Source organism: Anolis sagrei, chromosome 12 (assembly GCF_037176765.1).
Source record: "Anolis sagrei isolate rAnoSag1 chromosome 12, rAnoSag1.mat, whole genome shotgun sequence".
In the NCBI taxonomy this organism is placed as follows: domain Eukaryota; kingdom Metazoa; phylum Chordata; class Lepidosauria; order Squamata; family Dactyloidae; genus Anolis; species Anolis sagrei.
In genome coordinates this window covers 9,721,504-9,736,070 of record NC_090032.1, presented here as the reverse complement: position 1 = coordinate 9,736,070, position 14,567 = coordinate 9,721,504, and the positions used below count along the sequence as shown (strand labels likewise).

Below are 14,567 nucleotides of genomic sequence, written 5' to 3'. Positions count from 1 at the left end.
CGTTCTTGAGTTCGGAGTAGAGCAACTGCTTTGGGAGACGGTGGTCGGGCATCCGGACAACGTGGCTGGTCCAGTGGAGTTGATGGCGGAGGACCATCGCTTCAAGGCTGGTGGTCTTTGCTTCTTCCAGCATGCTGACATTTATCCGCTTGTCTTTCTAAGAGATTAGCAGGATTTTCCGGTGGTAACACTGATGGAATCATTCCAGGAGTTGCATGTGACGTCTGTAGACAGTCCACGTTTCACAGGCATTTAGCAGGGTTGGGAGGACAATGGCTTTATAAACAAGCACCTTGGTCTCCCTACGGATGTCCCGGTCCTCAAACACTCTCTGCTTCATTCGGAAAAAAAGCTGCACTCACAGAGCTCAGGCGGTGTTGAATTTCAGTGTCGATGTTGACTTTTGTGGAGAGGTGGCTGCCAAGGGAGTGGAAATGGTCCACATTTTCTAGTGTTACACCATTAAGCTGTATTTCTAGCATTGGAGAGGGGTTGTGTGACTGCATTTCTGTGTACGAACCCACACAATCTCTTCGATCATCTGGAGAGGCCCTGCTCACTCTCCCACCTGATTGGTGAAGACGAGGGACACGGCCTTCTCGGTGGTGGCCCCTCGACTCTGGAACTCACTTCCCAGGGACATTAGACATGCCACAACGTTGGCAGTCTTTAGGAGGAGCCTGAAAACATGGTTGTTCCAGTGTGCCTTCCCAGAATAAGGGGAACTCTCAGCAATATGCCCTCATAATGCATATTATGCGCTCTCTCGTTTCTCTTTGAAAAATGCTATCCCATTTATATTTTACCTTGTTCACGTCAGCATATTTTCAATTTTGATCTATTACATTTGGCCCTTGCCATTTTTAAAACTGTTTATATGACATTATTGATTCTTGTTTTTGTTTATGTGATTTATATTATTTGCATTTTATTGACTGTTATGTTAATGCTGTGTTTATTGATGTTTTGTTTGATGTAGAATCATTAGAATCAAAGAGTTGGAAGAGACCTCATGGGCCATCCAGTCCAACCCCATTCTGCCAAGAAGCAGGAATATTGCATTCAAATCACCCCTGACAGATGGCCATCCAACCTCACTACCTCTGAGGATGCTTGCCATAGATGCAGGCAAAACGTCAGGAGAAATGCCTCTACAACATGGCCCTATAGCCTGAAAAAACCCACAAGAAGCTAGTGATTTCAGCCATGAAAGCCTTCAACAATACATCATCCAACTTCTGTTTAAAAGCTTCCAAAGAAGGAGCCTCCACCACACTCCGGGGCAGAGAGTTCCACTGCTGAACGGCTCTCACAGTCAGGAAGTTCTTCCTCATGTTCAGGTGGAATCTCCTCTCTTGTAGTTTGAAGCCATTGTTCCACGTCCAAGTCTCCAAGGAAGCAGAAAACAAGCTTGCTCCCTCCTCCCTGTGGCTTCCTCTCACATATTTATACATGGCTATCATATCTCCTCTCAGCCTTCTCTTCCTCAGGCTAAACATGCCCAGCTCCTTAAGCCGCTCCTCATAGGGCTTGTTCTCCAGACCCTTGATCATTTGAGTCGCCTTCCTCTGGACACATTCCAGCTTGTCAATATCTCTCTTGAATTGTGGTGCCCAGATGTTGAAGAGAAGAGGGGAGAGAATTGCACCTTGGGGGACCCCACATAGGAGGGGGGATCTATCGGAGACTTGATCCATGTACTCCACGCATTGACTCCGGTTCCGGAGAAATGAGTTGAACCAATTGAGGGCCTGACCACGAACTCCGGACATGGCAAGACGGTGAATCATTAGATCGTAGTCGACGGTGTCAAACGCTGCGGTAAGGTCGAGACGTACCAGTAGCGCGGATCAGGCACATCAAATCACCTCTCAACAAAAGATTTCCCCCAAGCCATTAAATGCTAATCAAGGTGGTCAGTTGAAACATTCACACCTAGCTCCAGCAGACAAGAGTCTTTTGTCCCACCCTGGTCATTCCACAGATATATAAACCCATTTTCCTACTTCCAACAGACCTCACTACCTCTGAGGATGCTTGCCATAGATGCAGGCGAAACGTCAGGAGGAAATGCCTCTAGACTATGGCCATATACCTACAACAACCCATTATTGTTATGTATTGTTGAAGGCTTTCATGGCTGGAATCACTAGGTTCTTGTGGGTTTTTTCGGGCTATAGGGCCATGTTCTAGAGGCATTTCTCCTGACGTTTCGCCTGCATCTATGGCAAGCACCTCACTACCTCTGAGGATGCTTGCCATAGATGCAGGCGAAACGTCAGGAGAGAATGCCTCTAGACCATGGCCATATAGCCCGAAAAAACCTACAACAACCCATTATTATTATTATTATTATTATTATTATTATTATTACTATTATTGGCCGGTGACTGCTGGAAGAGCACTTTGGTTTTCTCGATGTTCAATGACAGGCTGAATATTCATTCAATAGCATGACGGTTGGGTACCACTTTTCTCCCTGCTTTTTGTGCCAAAGGGATGCTGACCCACCCACCCACCCATTTATCCTCCTTAAGACTTAAGACTTTGGACCCCTTGCTTTATTATTATTGTTTTGGCTCGACTCTCGATCTGTTGCACTTCACCCCCACCTCCTGCCCTTGGACCCTATGATTTCATCCTATGGAGAAGGCCGAAAAGTGATGCTCGGAGCATCCAGGCAAGGAGGAGGAAGAGGAGGAGCGGCCGGGCAGGATCCCACACCTTCCTCCCTGTGTTGTGTGCTTGTGTGTGTGTGTGTGTGTTGCAGACTCTGGAGCAGCAGCAGCAGCAGCATCCGCATCTGTGCCTCCTCCATCTCCTCCTCCTCTGAGCATCCTTCGCCTTCCTCCGGCAATGCAGGGCTCTCCATCCTGCGCAGGCAGCGGCTGTTGAGCAAAGGGACTCTCCGCAAAGGCAGCAAGGCTTGGCCAGCAGCACAGAGGGGTGAGCCGGACCCCAGACCCAAGGTGGGAGGGGTATGGTGGGAGGGGGAGGCGGGCAGGGAGGAAGGGAGGGGGTCTATGGCATCATCGGCCCTCCTCTTCCACTCCCAGACTTGATGCATGCATTTACTCTCTCATTGTCGGGACCCTCGACCCATTTGGGTCTACCCACCCCCCATGCTTTGTGGGGCCCTATACCTGCTTAATGGGGAGGGGGCTTCATCCACCAAAGACACTTTGGCTGGGTTTCAGGAGAGAAAGGCCACCCTCTTAGTCCTTCCTTTGGTTTGGATGACTCTCCTGCACCCCTTTATTTACAAACACACTGGGGAAGGCGCCATCCGCTCCGTCCCCACATCTATAATCTCCCCAAATTATGCCTCGTTGATACGTCTCCATATCTACAATGTCCCAAGCAATGCCTTATTTACATTGCGGTGTCATCCATTCCATCCCAACTTCCCATACAGTTCCTCATATATGTTGGGGTACCCACCAATGCCATAGCAATGTCTTATAGACATTGGGGTACCTGAAAGTGCCATCTGTTCGGTCCCCACATCTCTAACTTCCCATATGGTTCCTCATATATGTTGGGGTACCCACCAATGCCATAGCAATGTCTTATAGACATTGGGGTACCTGAAAGTGCCATCTGTTCGGTCCCCACATCTCTAACGTCCCCATACAGTTCCTCATATATGTTGGGGTACCCTCCAATGCCATAGATTCTGTCCCCATAGCAATGTCTTATAGATATTGGGGTACCTTAAATGCCTTATTTACATTGAGGTGTCATCCGTTCCACCCCAACACCCATAACTTCCCATACAGTTCCTCATATATGTTGGGGTACCCTCCAATGCCATAGATTCTGTCCCCATAGCAATGTCTTATAGATATTGGGGTACCTTAAATGCCTTATTTACATTGAGGTGTCATCCGTTCCACCCCAACACCCATAACTTCCCATACAGTTCCTCATATATGTTGGGGTACCCTCCAATGCCATAGATTCTGTCCCCATAGCAATGTCTTATAGATATTGGGGTACCTTAAATGCCTTATTTACATTGAGGTGTCATCCGTTCCACCCCAACACCCATAACTTCCCATACAGTTCCTCATATATGTTGGGGTACCCTCCGATGTCATAGATTCTGTCCCCATAGCAAGGTCTTATAGACATTGGGGTACCTTAAAGTGCCATCTGTTTAGTCCCCACATCTCTAACTTCCCCATACAGTTCCTCATATATGTTGGGGTACCCATCAATGCCATAGCAATGTCTTATAGACATTGGGGTACCTTAAAGTGCCATCTGTTCGGTCCCCACATCTCTAACTTCCCATACGGTTCCTCATATATGTTGGGGTACCCTCCGATGTCATAGATTCTATCCCCATAGCAATGTCTTATAAACATTGGGGTACCTTAAATGCCTTATTTACATTGAGGTGTCATCCATTCCATCCCAACATCTATAACTTCCCATACAGTTCCTCATATATGTTGGGGTACCCACCAATGCCATAGATTCTGTGCCCATAGCAATGTCTTATAGACATTGGGGTACCTTAAAGTGCATCTGTTCAGTCCCCACATCTCTAACTTCCCATACAGTTCCTCATATATGTTGGGGTACCCTCCAATGCCATAGATTCTGTCCCCATAGCAATGTCTTATAGACATTGGGGTATCTTAAATGCCTTATTTACATTGAGGTGTCATCCGTTCCACCCCAACACCCATAACTTCCCATACAGTTCCTCATATATGTTGGGGTACCCTCCAATGCCATAGATTCCGTCCCCATAGCAATGTCTTATAGACATTGGGGTACCTGAAAGTGCCATCTGTTCAGTCCCCACATCTCTAACTTACCCATACAGTTCCTCATATATATTGGGGTACCCTCCAATGCCATAGATTCTGTCCCCATAGCAATGTCTTATAGATACTGGGGTACCTTAAAGTGCCATCTCTTCAGCCCCCACATCTCTAACTTCCCAATACAGTTCCTCATATATGTGTGGGGTGCCCTCCAGTGCCATATATTCCATCTCCATATTTACTATCTCCCAAGCAATGGGTTATATACATTGGGGTACCCTCTGCTGCCATCCGTTCCATCCCCACACCTATAACTTCCCATACAGTTTCTCATATATGCTGGGGTACTGTCCAATGCCATAGATTCCATCTCCATATTTACAATCTCCCAAGCAATGCCTTATATACATTGGGGTACCTTCCAATGCCAGAAATTCCATCCCCATAGCTACAATCTCTGAAGCAATGCCTTATATACATTGGGGTACCCTCCAGTGCCATCTATTATTATTATTATTATTATTATTATTATTATTATTATTATTGATTTGTTGTTGTTGTTATTTTATTATCCATTCAGGCCCCCCACCTATAATCTCCCAAGCAATGTGTCATATATGTTGGGGTACCCTCCAGTGCCACAGATTCCGTCCCCATATCTACAATCTCCCAAGCTATGCCTTATATACACCGGGGTACCCTCCAGTGCCATCTATTATTATTATTATTATTATTATTATTATTATTATTATTATTATTATCCATTCAGACTCCCCATCTATAATCTCCCAAGCAATGTGTCATATATGTTGGGGTACCCTCCAGTGTCATTTATTATCATCATCATCATATCCATTCAGACCCCACATCAATAATCTCCCAAGCAATGTCACATATATGTTGGGGTACCCTCCAGAGCCACAGATTCCGCCCCCATATCTATAATCTCCCAAGCAATGCCTTATATACATTGGGGTACCCTCCAGTGCCATAAATTCAATCCCCATATTTACAATCTCCCAACCAATGCCTTATATACTTTGGGGTACCCTCCAGTGCCATCTATTGTTATTATTATTATTATTATTATTATTATTATTGAATTATTGTTGTTATTATTGTTATTATTATTATTATCCATTCAGACCCCACATCTATAATTTCCCAAGCAATGTGTCAAATATGTTGGGGTACCCTCCAGTGCAACAGATTCCGTCTCCATATTTACAATCTCCCAAGCAATGCCTTATATATATTGGGGTACCATCCAATGCCACAAATCCCATCCCCATAGCTACAATCTCCCAAGCAATGCCTTATGTACATTGGGATACCCTTCAGTGTCATTTATTATCATCATCATCATCATCATCATTGAATTGTTGTTGTTGTTATTGTTATTGTTATTTTTATCCATTCAGACCCCCCATCTATAATCTCCCAAGCAATGTCTCATATATGTTGGGGTACCCTCCAGTGCCACAGATTCTGTCTCCATATCTACAATCTCCCAAGCAATGCCTTATATACATTAGGGTACTTTGTCCCCACGCCTATAACTTCTCATACAGTTCCTCATATATGTTGGGGTACTGGGGTACCCACCTGTAGCATAGGTTCCGTCCCCATATCTACAATCTCCTAAGCAATGCCACATTGGAATACCCTCCAGTGCCATCTATCATTATCATCATCATCATCACCATCATCATGTTATTGTTATATTATTATTATTATTATTATTATTATTATTAATCCATTCAGACATCACATCTATAACCTCCTAAGCAATATCTCATATATGTTGAGGTACCATCCAGTGCCACAGATTCCCCACATCTCTAACTTTCCATACAGTTCCTCGTATATGTTGGGGTACCCTCTAATGCCATAGATTCCATCCCCATGGCTACAATCTTCTAAGCAATGCCTCATATACATTGGGGTACCTTTCCCTTGCTATTCATTCAGTCCCCACACCTATAACCTCCCAAGCAATACCTCATATATGTTGGGGTACCATCTGTTCCCATAACTAGAATCTCTTAAGCAATGCCATATATAGGAGTATCTTCCATTGCCACCCATTCTGTCCCAACATCTCTAACTTCCCATACAGTTCCTCATATATGTTGGGGTACCTTCCAATGCCATAGATTCCATCCCCATGGCTACAATCTCCAAAACAATGCCTTATATATATATTGAGATGCCCTCTGCTACCATCCATTCCATCCCCACAACTATAACTTACCATAAAGTTCCTCATATAGGTTGGGGTACACTCCAATGCCATAGATTTCGTTCCCATGGCTACAATCCCCTAAGCAATGCTTTATATACATTGGGATACCCTCTAGTGCCATCTATCTTCATCATCATCATCATCATCATCATCATCCTGTTTATTATTATTATTATTATTATTATTATTATTATCCGTTCAGACCCCACATCTATAATCTCCCAAGCAATGTCTCATATATGTTGGGGTACCCTCCAGTGGCATAGATTCCATCCCCATATCTATAATCTCCTAAACTATGCCTTGCATACAATGGGGTGCCCTCCGGTGCCATTCCTCTGTCCCCTTATCTATAATCTCACTTATGTTGGGGTACCATCCATTGCCATTACTTATGTCCCCACATTTGTAGTGTCACATATATTAGGGTACCATCTGGTGCCATCCATTCCGTCCCTATATCGGTAATCTCACATTTATTGGGGTACTGTCCAGTGCTATCCAGTCTGTCTATACATCTGTAATCTCACATTTATTGGGGTACCATCCAGTGCTATCCATTCTATCCCCACATTTACAACCTCACGTATGTTGGGATACTGGTGCCAGCCTTTATGTCCACACATCTATAACTTCCCATACAGTTCCTCATATACGATGGGGTACCCTCCAGTGGCATAGCTTCCACCCCCAAATCTATAGTCAAATGTAAGGAGATTGCCTTAGCAATGCCTTCTATACATTGGGGTGCCCTGCGATACCATCCAGTGCCATAGATTATGTCCCCTTATCTATAATCTCCTAAGCAATATCTTATATACATTGGGGTGCCCTGCGGTGCCATCCATTCTGTCCCCACATCTATCACTTCACATATGTTGGGATAGCATCCAGTGCCATAGATTATGTCCCCTTATCTATAATCTCCTAAAGAATGTATATAATTGGGGTGCGCTGCGGTGTCATCCATTCTGTCCTTATATCTATCACTTCATATATATTGGGGTACCCTCCAGTGCTATAGATTCCGTCCCCTTATCTATAATCTCCTTAGCAATGCCTTATATACATTGGGGTGCCCTGTGATACCATCCAGTGCCATAGATTCCGTCCCCTTATCTATAATCTCCTAAGCGATGCCTTATATACATTGGGGTGCTTTGTGATGCCATCCAGTGCCGTAGATTCTGTCCCCTTATCTATAATCTCCTAAGCGATGCCTTATATACATTGGGGTGCCCTGCGGTGCCATCCAGTGCCATAGATTCTGTCATCTTATCTATAATCCCCTAAGCGATGCCTTATATACATTGGGGTGCCCTGCGGTGCCATCCAGTGCCATAGATTCCGTCCTCTTATGTATAATCTCCTAAGCAATACCTTATATACATTGGGGTGCCCTGCGGTGCCATCCAGTGCCATAGATTCCATCCGCTTATCTATTATCTCCTTAGCAATGCATTATATACATTGGGGTGCCGTGCGGTGCCATCCAGTGCCATAGATTCCGTCCCTTTATCTATAATCTCCATAACACATAAAAATACAGCTAACAATATAAAAATTACAATAATATCATTAATAATAATAATAATAATAATAATAATAATAATAATGGGTTGCTGTGACTTTTGTGCGCTGTCTGGCCATGTTCCAGAAGCATTCTCTCCTGACGTTTTGCCCACATCTATGGCAAACATCCTCAGAGATTGTGAAGTCTGTTAGAAACTAGGCAAGTGGGGTTTATATATCTGTGGAATAATATCCAAGGTGGGAGAAAGAACTCTTGTCTGCTTGACACAAGCATTCTCTCCTGATGTTTCGCCCACATCTATGGAAGGCATAGAATCAATCAGGGCCAGCTAACACCTCCGAACAAAGGAAATGTGTTGTCGAAGGCTTTCATGGCTGGAATCACTGGGTTGTTGTAGGTTTTTTCGGGCTGTATGGCCATGTTCTAGAAGCATTCTCTTCTGACGTTTCACCTTCATCTATGGCAAACATCCTCAGAGGCTGTGAGGTCTGTTGGAAACTAAGCAAGTGGGGTTTATATATCTGTGGAATAACATCCAGGGTGGGAGAAAGAACTCTTGTCTGTTGGAGGCAAGTGTGAATGTTGCAATGGACCACCTTGATCAGCATTGAATGGCATTGCAGCTTCAAAGCCCGGCTGCTGCCTGCCTGAGGGAATCCTTTGTTGGCAGCGCCCAAGGAACATGAAAAGCACTCAACCTGAGAAGTCAGCCATAGCAGAGCACTTGAAACCTTGCAGCTGCAAAGCCCAGTTACTTCCCGCCTGGGGGAATCCTTTGTTGGGAGGTTTTAGCTGGCCCTGATTGATTCTATGCCTTCCATAGATGTGGGCGAAACGTCAGGAAAGAATGCTTGTGTCAAGCAGACAAGAGTTGGGTTGTTGTAGGTTTTTTCGGCTATATGGCCATGTTCTAGAGGCATTCTCTCCTGACGTTTCGCCTGCATCTATGGCAAGCATCCTCAGAGGTAGTGAGGTTGCTTGCCATAGAAGCAGGCGAAATGTCAGGAGAGAATGCCTCTAGACCATGGCCATATAGCCCAAAAAAACCTGCAACAACCCAGTGATTCCGGCCATGAAAGCCTTCGACAATACATCAGACAAGAGTTCTTTCTCCCACCCTGGACATCATTCCACAGATATGTAAATCCCACTTGCCTAGTTTCCAACAGACCTCACTACCTCTGAGGATGCTTGCCATAGATGCAGGCGAAACGTCAGGAGAGAATGCTTCTAGAACATGGCCATATAGCCCGAAAAACCTACAACGACCCAGTGATTCCAGCCATGAAAGCCTTCAACAATACATTATTATTATTATTATTATTATTATTACTACTACTACTACTACTACTCATCCTCTTAGGACTGTTGTAGACCCTTCCCCATATATTTATATTCCTTGGCCTTAAGAAATATGGATTCCTTGGCCTAAGGTTTCTGCATCTCCTTCCCCAAACTTCAAAATATATGGTTCTTTATCAGAGTATTTACATCACAGCTTTGACCGTGACAGGACTATTATATACATTTTGCTTGACTAGACTGTCAAGTTGCCCATACAATAAATCTTATATGGGGTCGGGACTCATGAAGGGGTCACGAGGGGTTGTCAGAGGGGTCACCTAAACCATCAGAAAACATAGTATTTTCTGTTGGTCGTGAGGGTTCTGTGTGTAAAGTCTGGCCCAATTCTATCCTTGGTGGGGTTCAGAATGCTCTTTGATTGTAGGTGAACTATAAATCCCAGCAACTACAACTCCCAAATGTCAAGGTCTATTTTCCCCAAACTCCACCAGTGTTCACATTTGGGCATATTGAGTATCTGTGCCAAGTTTGGTCCAGATCCATCATTGTTAGAGTCCTCAGTGCTCTCTGGATTTAGGTGAACTACAACTCCCAAACAACTCCTAGACCATCAGAAAACACAGTATTTTCTATTAGTCGTGAGGGTTCTGTATGTAGAGTCTGCCCCAATTCTATCATTGGTGGGTTCCGAATGCTCTTTGATTGTAGGTGAACTATAAATCCCAAATGTCAAGGTATTTCCCCCAAACTCCACCAGCGTTCACACTTGGGCATATTGAGTATCTGTGCCAAGTTTGGTCCAGATCCATCATTGTTAGAGTCCTCAGTGCTCTCTGGATGTAGGTGAACTACAACTTCCAAACTCAATTTCAATGCCCACCAAACCCTTCCAGGGTTTTCTGTTGGTCATGGGAGTTCTGTGTGCCAAGTTTGGTACAATCCCATTGTTGGTGGAGTTCAGAATGCTCTCTGATTGTAGGTGAACCATACATCCCAGCAACTACAACTCCCAAATGTCAAGGTCTATTTTCCCCAAACTCCACCAGCATTCACATTTCGCCATATTGAGTATCTGTGCCAAGTTTGGTCCAGATCCATCATTGTTTGAGTCCATAGTGGTCTCTGGATGTAGGTGAACTACAACTTCCAAACTCAATTTCAATGCCCACCAAACACTTCCAGTATTTTCTGTCGGTCAGGGGAGTTCTGTGTGTCAAGTTTGGTTCAATTCCATTGTTGGTGGAGTTCAGAATGCTCTTTGATTGTAGGTGAACTATAAATCCCAGCAACTACAACTCCCAAATGACCAAATCAATCCCCCCACCAACCCCATCAGTATTCAAATTTGGCCATATTGAGTATTTGTGCCAAATTTGGTCCTGCATATCAGATATTTATGTTGCAGTTCACAACAGTAGCAGCATGACAGTTGTGAAGTAGCAACGAAAGTAATGTTATGGTTGGGGGTCACCACAACATAAGGAACTGTATTAAGGGGTCGCGGCATTAGGAAACCACTAGTATAGACTCAGGATTAACCCTGATGTAAACAAAATACATTTGTTTGTTTATTATTTGTTTGTTTTGCTGAGTCTATGATTCCCAGAACCAACTAGGGCCATGTTCTAGAAGCATTCTCTCCTGACGTTTCGCCTGCATCTATGGCAAGCATCCTCAGAGGTTGTGAGGTCACCCCCTGTCAAGAAGACGGACAGCTGCATTCAAATCACCCTTGAGAGATGGCCATTCAGCTTCTGTTTCAAAGCCTTCAAAGAAGGAGCCTCCACCACACTCCAGGGCAGAGAGTTCCACTGCTGAACGGCTCTCACAATCTGGAAGTTCTTCCTAATGTTCAGATGGAATCTCATTCCTTGTAGTTTGAAGCCATTGTTCCATTGCGTCCTAGTCTCCAGGGCAGCAGAAAACAAGCTTGCTCCCTCCTCCCTGTGACTTCCTCTCATGTATTTATACATGGCTATCATGTCTCTTCTCAGCCTTCTCTTCTTCAGGCTAAACATGCCCAGCTCTTTAAGCTGCTCCTCATAGGGCTTGTTCTCCAGACCCTTGATCATTTTAGTCTAGTACTTCCCAAGCTAGGATGCTATGATGGATAGTGAGAGATGACAATGGCTCCGAAGGATGTACAAATCACATACCAAGAGATATCCCATTGTGCTTAGTAAGCAGGTTGGACTAGATGCCCTTTGAGGATCTCTTCTCTCTCTAGGATCCTACGTGTGGTGGAGGCTCCTTCCTTTGGACGCTTTTAAACAGAGGCTGGATGACCATCTGTTGGGAGTGCTTTGAATGGGTTTTTCCTACGTCTTGTCACAATGGGGCTGGACTCAATGATTCTGTGATCCTACGATGGATAGAGCTCTGGAGGATGTACTATTTATGTTCTGTTTACGTTGTGTTTAGTGGCCTTTGAGGATCTCCTCCAAGGTACTATTTACATTGAGTTTAATGAGGGTGGGCTGGATGGCCTTTAGGTCCTTATCCAACTCTAGAATCCTACGATGGATAGAGCTACTACTCACATACCAAGAGAATTCCCATTGTGTTTACTAAGCAGGTTGGACTAGATGCCCTTTAAGGGTCTCTTCTGTCTCTAGGATCCTACAATGGATGGAGCTCTGGAGGATGTACTATTTACGTTGTGTTTAGTGAGACTGTTTGACCGAATGCCGTTTGAGGATCTCCTCCAAGGTACTATTTACATTGAGTTTGGCTAGTAGACATGGAGCATGTTGAGGAAGGTCCAGAAGAAAATGTAGATGAAGGTTTGGTTGACGGCCCTCAGGATGGATTCAGACCATGGTTTGGCTAGTAGACGTGGAGCATGCTGAGGAAGGTCCAGAAGAGAATGCAGGTGAAGGTTTGGTTGACGGCCCTCAGGATGGGTTTAGCCCATGGTTTGGCTAGTAGACGTGGACCATGTTTAGTGAGACTGTTTGACCGAATGCCGTTTGAGGATCTCCTCCAAGGTACTATTTACATTGAGTTTGGCTAGTAGACATGGAGCATGTTGAGGAAGGTCCAGAAGAAAATGTAGATGAAGGTTTGGTTGACGGCCCTCAGGATGGATTCAGACCATGGTTTAGCTAGTAGACGTGGAGCATGCTGAGGAAGGTCCAGTAGAGAATGCAGGTGAAGGTTTGGTTGACGGCCCTCAGGATGGGTTTAGCCCATGGTTTGGCTAGTAGACGTGGACCATGTTTAGTGAGACTGTTTGACCGAATGCCCTTTGAGGATCTCCTCCAAGGTACTATTTACATTGAGTTTAAAGAGGGTGGGCTGGATGGCCTTTGGGGCCTTTTCCAACTCTAGGATCCTACGATGGATAGAGGGAGAGCTAGTACTAGGTTCCCCATTGGGTTTAGTAAGGTTGGACTGGATGTCCTTTGGGGATTCTCTTCCGACTCTAGAATGCTATGATAGGTCAAGAGAGACCTACTACTCACATACCAAGAGATTTCCCATTGGGTTTAGTAAGGTTGTACTGGATGTCCTTTGGGGGTTCTCTTCCAACTCTAGAATGCTATGAGAGGTTAAGAGAGACCTACTACTCACATACCAAGAGATTTCCCGTTGCATTTAATAAGGTTGGACTGGATGTCCTTTGGAGGTTTCTAGGATGCTATGGTGGATAGAGGGAGCACTATTATTCACACACTAAGAGATTTCCCATTGCGTTTAATGAGCAGGCTTAGTTGACGGCCCTCATGATAGGTTCAGCCCATGGTTTGCCTAGTAGACATGGACCATGCTGAGGAAGGTCCGGAAGAGAAGGTTTGATTGACAGCCCTCAGGATGGGTTCAGTCCATGGTTTGGCTACTAGATGTGGGCCATGCTGAGGAAGGTCCAGAAGACAATGTAGATGAAGGTTTGGTTGATGGCCCTCAGGATGGGTTCAGGCCATGGTTTGGCTAGTAGACGTGGAGCATGTTGAGGAAGGTCCAGAAGAGAATGCAGGTGAAGATTTGGTTGATGGCCCTCAGGATGCGTTTAGTCCATGGTTTGGCTAGTAGACATGGACCATACTAAGGAAGGTCCAGAAGAGAATGCAGGTGAAAATTTGGTTGACGGCCCTCAGGATGGGTTCAGCCCATGGTTTGGCTAGTAGACATGAAGCATGTTGAGGAAGGTGCAGAAGAGAATGTAGGTGAAGGTTTGTTGATGGCCCTCAGGATGGGTTCACCCCATAGTTTGGCTAGTAGACGTGGAGCATGCTGAGGAAGGTGCAGAAGAAAATTGTGATGAAGGTCTTGCTGACGGCCCTCAGGAAGGGTTCAGCCCATGGTTTGGCTAGTAGATGTGGACCATGCTGAGGAAGGTGCAGAAGGGAATGTAGATGAAGATTTGGTTGACGGCCCTCAGGATGGGTTCTGCCCATGGTTTGCCTATTAGACGTAGACCATGCTGAGGAAGGTCTAGAAGAGAATGTAGATGAAGGTTTGGTTCATGGCCCTCAGGATGGGTTCAGTCCATGGTTTGACTAGTAGACGTAGACCATGCTGAACAAGTTCCAGAAGAGAATGTAGATGAAGATTTGGTTGACTGCCCTCAGGATGCATTCAGTCCATGGTTTGGCTAGTAGGATTAGAGTTGCAAAGCACAAGGGTAGATGTCTTCACTGTGTCTGGTTGTGATCCCCAGGATGCGCCAGTCAGCTTTCGTATGATATTATTTCTAGCCCCCACT

General features: G+C 45.0%; 1 protein-coding gene across 1 annotated transcript in view; it reads left to right on the top strand.

Moving 5' to 3' along the window:
* Positions 1-2,615: 2,615 nt before the first annotated feature.
* The window catches only part of PELI3 (pellino E3 ubiquitin protein ligase family member 3), a 44,635-nt gene continuing 32,683 nt past the window's right edge, over positions 2,616-14,567 (top strand). Inside the window, exon 1 of the mRNA XM_060758204.2 lies at positions 2,616-2,946. The gene's annotated coding sequence lies outside the window, so the exon portion shown is untranslated. The remainder of the gene's footprint in view (positions 2,947-14,567) is intronic.